General features: G+C 42.5%; 1 pseudogene; it reads left to right on the plus strand.

Annotated features, from left to right (window-relative positions):
• Positions 1-4,914: 4,914 nt before the first annotated feature.
• LOC102860413 overlaps positions 4,915-6,316 on the plus strand; it is a 9,989-nt pseudogene continuing 8,587 nt past the window's right edge.

Raw genomic sequence — 6,316 nt, forward strand, 5'->3', positions numbered from 1 at the left:
TGATGTTTTACAAAGTACAACAATTTGCCCAGGTAACATAGTTCTAGGCCACACTTGTTTTTGAGCCAATAATTTTTCAGATTTTCATTATTTTGAAACAGTTTGCATTACATATAGTTTTACTAAACAGGCATGGTGACCAAACCTCACCAAAGAATCCCAGGAACCCACAATGGGATGTTTCTGGTTCAGGAAAATAAAATTCCCCCACTCTCTCTGCCAATATATGGAGAAAAGGAGATTGGTTTTCTTAGTAAAATTCCGTATCATAGAGTGCTTTGCCTTGAGAAGGGAGACGCCAGCTTCATTTAGTAAATTGAGATCTTGAGCAGCCAGATTTAACCTCTACTCTCTTGGTAGCCTTATATACATTTGGATTGTTTTAGAACACAGCTTTACTTGGTGGTGGTATGACACCAGATCAGGTTAAGCCTTGGCCTTCTTCAGGATGTACTTGAACAGGGACATTCTCACCATTTGTAAATTAGTTTTGCTGCACAGCTTGAAAAGACACAAAAGTGAAATAATCTGCCAGAAGGACAATACTGCCCCCTTCCTTGTTAGATTGTGCCATTTATTGGGTAAGTTTTCCCGTTTATCTTGACTGGCCCAATCTTTTCTTAGTAGGTTTTTTTGTGACTCTGTGTGTGTGTTTGTGTGTGTGTTTCAAAACCAGGTACCAGGCAGACTCTGTGCCTTTCTGCTTTGTACCGTACTACTGCTGCTAGCCAATAACCAGCAAAATGTAGAAACTGAAAAACAAAAAAGTTTAATTTTCTGTGGACAACTTGGAGAAAAAGTGCTTGGCCCTGACTTAGCAGGGATAGGGAATTGACTATTTCAACAGTTTGCTTTTTCTGAAGACAGGCTGCTTCTCTAGCCCCAGGCTGCCTTAGCACCAAGGGACTAGTCAAGACACTACACCTGTGGCACTTGCAGCTCTGCCTGTAGAGCTGACCTGGGCTCAGATAATCCCCTGTGACTGGCCGTTTGGAGCAGTGTTGCTCTGAGGCAAGTTCACAGCATCCAGAGGTCTCTTACTGTCAACAGACGGAGTACTGTTGATGGACTATAATCCACTGGGGACTATTAATCCCACCTTAACTCCATTTTCAGGATGGGAGTTTTATTCAGGGACTCCTTGAGTTCCCAACATGTTGACTTCACATCCATTTCTGTTTACTGAGGCAAAATAATAGTAGAATTGTCTAACAGATTTATATGGATGAAGGCCCAAATACTGGGAAAGGGCAGGTTTTCAGCCCAGTCTTGGGCCTGAGGAAGGAGGTTTTTGATATATGATGAATTGAAGGCAGTCATGAAAAGCAACCAGTTTGATGGGTTCCCATATTTTTCCCATCTTAAGTTTAGTGAAAAGGAAGGAAAAGCCATGTAAAATGTACCCGTTCAATCCACCCTAGAATGGTATGTCTGTCCAAGTAATGACTACACTGTTCAACTATTAAAATAGTCTGGGTTACACACATCCAGAGGTTCAATGAAGAAATATTCAGTTACAAATGGGTGTTTCTAAACACACCAAGTTAATTTTCAGAGAGAAGTGCCTGTAATCACTACTCCTGGTTGTCATTTTCAAGCTTTTGCTCCATACTCTCTAGCTGTTTTAAAAAGTTTTTCATAGCCAACATGTTTAACTGAAGTTTACAAACCAACATTGTAGCTTATGCGTCACTTAAAAAGTTGTTTAATAGTTATTGTCACAGCAATGACAATAAACAACAACAAAAAAAGGAAAGAAATAAGAGAAAAAAGATTGATGCGGCATCATAGGCTTATTTTAGGTAAACTAGTTTCATCATTTTTTTGCAATTTCTTAGTAATGCCAGGATTCAAATATCAAGTAAGCCATTTAAATAGTGGCAAATGTGTCTCTCTGTGTTATTCCATTTGTGTGTTAAGCAGCCATTTTACTCTTGCACTGTAATGAAGGGGAATTAAAATAATGCTCCCCCTCCCCATATTGTTATCAACTACCTCTATATGCTTGTTTTCTTTTTAGAATTTCCCTTCATCAAAATCTGTACAAAAAAAGTTTCCTCTCATATGTGTTGTATTAACAATGTGATAATGGATTGTCTTTGTGAGAGTTGTTTGTTCATTAAAAGAGTTTCTTATTGTCTCACTTTTTCTTGAACAAAACTGTATTCATACCTTAGGACAAGCATTACCTGGATAGTTGCGACATCATTTTGCTAGAAGCTGAATTAGGAGCACTGGTGGCATGGTGGATAGGGAGTTGTACAGCTGTCCCTAACATGGCAATGCCTCTGACGAGTTGAATCCACCAGTGGCTCCTCAGGAGAAAGATAGGCAATCTTATCTGTCTTACAGCTTTCCTGAAAAACTGCTGGAGGGAGGGTCAGCTTTGAGTCAGTTCCAAAGCTACAGCAGTGAGATGGTTTTAGGGTTGGGGTGTGTTGTTTTGCTGTTGTTTTTTTTTTTTTTAATTGGTTGGGTTTGTGGTTTGTGGTGGGGTTTTTTGATTGGGCTTTTTTTATTAGGGTTTTTTTTTTTTGCCAGGTATGTCTGAATTTATTGGTATGACTGGTATATGCAGAAAAGCTGACCATAAATTGAGGGGGGGATATTTTTTTAAAATCACTCCTGGAAAGCTTATTAAAGAATTTTATTGAAGTGTGTTTGCTTTCCCCACCCTTTAAATAAATAATTAGATTATTTGTAAATCCAATTGATTATTTGGTTCACTGAAAGCAACACTCACTGGCTAATCTATTTTCTTTGGCATTATAAAGTGTGCATGAAATCAGTTTACAAAGGGTTTTTGTTTGGCTGCCTTTTATCATATGACTTCTCAATGATATAGTAAAGCTCAGGCCAAAAGTATGAAGCTTCTGGTAGGAAAGTTGGAAGAAATGAGTGATATTAACCAAACTGACTTCAGGATGAGATTCCGAAGTATCCCATCTTCCTTATAGTTATGTTTATAGTTTGCATGACATTGAAGACTTTGTACGAGTTCTATTTTACTTATGAGGGAAAAATCAACACAGGAATAGGGCAGTTGGGGAAGAAAAAGACATGATAGCCAATCCTACTTGGAGCTTGTTTTGCATAATGATACTTTTGAGTAATTGAGAAAAAGCCCAACTAGGCCCCAGAGAAAATTGTTGGCTCTGTTGGATTTGCCCTTCTGTGCCCAGACTACTTTCCAGTTCTCCCAAGACTGACTTCAGACAAGGGTGCAGTCTTCTTCCAAGGACGTCACTATGCCCAAAATGCTTGTATCACTTTCTCTGGAGAAATGGACTAGACCTTCTAGAAAGAAACCCTTGTTTTCTGATTTCTCTTCGGCCTTGAGCAAAGCCAAACCCAACACTATCTCTTTGCTTTCCTCTGGGATAGATCCAAACTGGCTCCTTCCATTTTTGCAGCGCCAATGATTCCCTGCTAGAAGGTCCTCCCCCTCACAAAAGGAGAGTTGGACAAGAAAAGGAAGAAAAATGCCTCAGAGTCACGTCACAGCCCTTACATAATAAGTCTACACTTTACTTTCTTCTTCTATGGTTGTTTTTGATTCCCAAAGGAGCTGATGTGGGAAGGGGAAAGGCTAGTGTCAATCATCTCCATATTGGGTTATTCCAAGTCCTGGAGAAACTTTCCAGCCAGGCCTGTGTGCCATCAGCAACCCATGGAGCTGTGCCTTGTTAAAATAGAGAATGCTGAAATCCCATAGTCATTTTGTTGTCGTTATGTGCTGTTGAGTTGCTTGTGACTCATAGCAACCCTATGTACAACAGCTCTGAACCCTGCCCTGTTCTGAGCCAACCTTACTGTCTCAAACACACCTACCCTGATTTCTCCAGTCACAGAGTCAATCCATCTCATCGAGGGTCTTCTCTTCCTGTGCTGTCCCTCTCCAAGGACTGGTCAGTCCCTCCTTGCAACATGCCTGGAAGAAGCCTCAAGAGAGCATCTCTCACCTTTCTCAACTTTCAGCTAGGCCAGTCCCCCTTCAGCAGATAAGAGAACTGTGTGTGGCTGAGCAACAGTGTGCAAACTCATTCCGTGAGTTAGTGATTAAAATGGTGTAACGGCCTAATATTTGATGCTCACCCTATATTCCAGGGGAAAACTCATGACTACCTCCTCCTCAGGACATGAATGTTTTGACTGGGCTTCTTGGGAATGGAGCTTCCATTGGGAAGAACAAAGAAGGTCTTTGCTCTTAGCCACTATATTGACAGCTGTGGCCAATTTAGGAAGGCACCTTTGCCCTCCCCCGTTTCCTCTTTAGAATGTCTTTCTGTTCTAGAAGCTATTCTCTCATACAGCCTGCTGCTTGGGGAATAAAACACAACAACCCCTCTACCTTTACCCCATCTACAGAAGCTTGAGTTTGATGGTTTTGAAGTGGGATGTTTTCGGCTGTAAAGATGATTTTCTAGGAGAATCATGCCTTTCAGCTCAGACACTTCTCCATTCCCAATCACTCAGGCCATTAATTCATGGGGAAATTTGGGACCAACAGTGTAGGTGGGAATAAAGATTAACACCTGAATCATAATTGGCATAATGATTCATCAACAGACATCGCTTCAACCCAGGATAATTTTCACTCTGTCCATCCAACCATCTATACCCATCCATCCAATGTGAGTCCATATAATGGCTGAGAGCACAGACTTGGTTCAGGCTATAAGCTTGGTCCTATATAACAGAATCATTGTCTCTATACCTCAGTTTCCACACCTATAAAATGGGAACAATACGAGTAAAGGCATCTCCTGCGGCCACACGCTTCACCAACCATGTCCACCTCCCTGGTGAAACACCAGGGTATGGTGTCTGGTGGTGGCCGACAAACCCCTCCTAATCTTGGCTGCATCTCGGAAGTCTGCTTATAGGACCTCGTGGAGGAGGCCATGGCCTACGATGCTAGGTGGATCCCAAGAGGAACAGATAATAAATGCGATTGACAAGCTGTTCGTATTGTTTAGAGCAGAGATACAGACACCAGCCTCTCCTTCCACAAGGACACCATGGTGGCTGCTGCCAGGCACCTCACTGAGCTCTATAAGGAAGCCGGCATCAGCCAAGGACGGGATCCGACCAAGCTTCCCTCAACGTGGAAAGGAATCCATGCTGGGATGGAGCTGGAGGAACAGCATGGCGTCCAATGCAACATGGCATGGCGCTGCTCTTCTCCTTCGCCCAGGCCCTGGTGGGTGTGACACGCCTCCTAGTGGGTGTGACACGCCTTTCCCCCTTTGTTAGCTGCATCCCTGACTCACACAAGGCAAACACTAACAAGAAAACCTACAAGCCCCTGGAGGACCCGGGTGCAGAACGTCACCAAGATCTACAACTACTACAAGAAGTTTGGCTACGAGACCGTTGTGATGGGCGTCTCCTTCCGCAACACGAACGAGATCAAGGCGCTGGAGGGCTGCGACTTCCTCACCATCTCTCCCAGGCTGCTGGGCGAGCTTGCTCAAGGACAGCAGCAAGCTGGTGCCCACGCGCTCAGCCAAGGCGGCCTAGGCAAGCGACCTGGAGCAGATGCACCTGGACAAGAAGGCCTTCCGCTGGCTGCACAGTGAGGACCAGATGGCCGAGGAGAAGCTCTCAGCTGGGACCCATAGGTTAGGTGCTGATTCACGGAAGCTGGAGCAAGGGCTGGGGGAATACACATTCAGTGCTGAGAACCAGAAGCAGAGCAGAAGGATGCAGACCTGCGTGCTCACCCCAGCAATCTCATGTTTTTTTTATAAACCAGAGCAAAACAAATCATCGACTTCTGATTTTTTTTAAAAATGAAAATAACCACTTTAATCTTTTGAACTGTTAAGTACATCTGTAACAATTTCAATGATGTCACTTACATCCATACCATACATAGAACATAGTTTCCTTTTTCCTCTATTTGATTTGCCATGGGAGCTGCAAAAGTTAAGAGATGGCTTTAAAAGAAAACAAAATTATAGACAGTAAAGAGGTTTGTTTGGGATTTCCCCCCGTATATCATTATAAAATTTTTAATAAAACTTATTTCTGATTTTTATGTTAAATTATGCCCAATGCATTAAAAAACTGCCACTTTCCCCTCCCCCCCAAAAAAGAGCGGTTAATAGGCCGGTTGTGAAAATTAAATGCAATGGCCTACATCAACCTCTAGTTCACAGTAAGCATTCAGTTAATTTTAGGCATAATTATTAAATAAGTGAAAAATATTCAATTATGTTGTTGTTGTTATGTGCCGTCGAGTCGTTTGCGACTCATAGCGACCCTATGTACAACAGCCCTAAACCCTGCTCTATCCTGTGCCAATCGCACT

This window comes from Elephantulus edwardii, unplaced genomic scaffold (genome assembly GCF_000299155.1).
Source record: "Elephantulus edwardii isolate Elephantulus edwardi_28Jun2011 unplaced genomic scaffold, EleEdw1.0 scaffold00131, whole genome shotgun sequence".
Lineage (NCBI taxonomy): Eukaryota > Metazoa > Chordata > Mammalia > Macroscelidea > Macroscelididae > Elephantulus > Elephantulus edwardii.